This window comes from Octopus bimaculoides, chromosome 13 (genome assembly GCF_001194135.2).
Source record: "Octopus bimaculoides isolate UCB-OBI-ISO-001 chromosome 13, ASM119413v2, whole genome shotgun sequence".
Classification (NCBI taxonomy): Eukaryota; Metazoa; Mollusca; class Cephalopoda; order Octopoda; family Octopodidae; genus Octopus; species Octopus bimaculoides.
In genome coordinates, this window is record NC_068993.1 from 54,958,768 (window position 1) to 54,959,098 (window position 331).

Genomic DNA, 331 nt, shown 5'->3' on the forward strand with positions numbered 1-331 from the left:
CCTCTCACCTCTAATTCATGTACTAAATGTGGACAAGATTTTATTTGATTTTGCAGGAAATACAAGACTAAGTTTGGTCGTATTGAATATTGCTGTAGATGCAGTAAAGATTTTGTCAAAGAAGATGTAATCAAAGAATGTTTTTTAAAAAATAAACATAACCATTATCTTTTGCCATTCTGTAACTGCTATCAGGGATTTATTCCTAGTGAGTAAAATTTTGTTGCTTACATCATTTGTGTGTGTGTGTGTGTGTGTGTGTGTGTGTGTGTGTGTGTGTGTGTGTGATACCCATACACACATAATTTTATTAGTACTTTAGAAATGACTG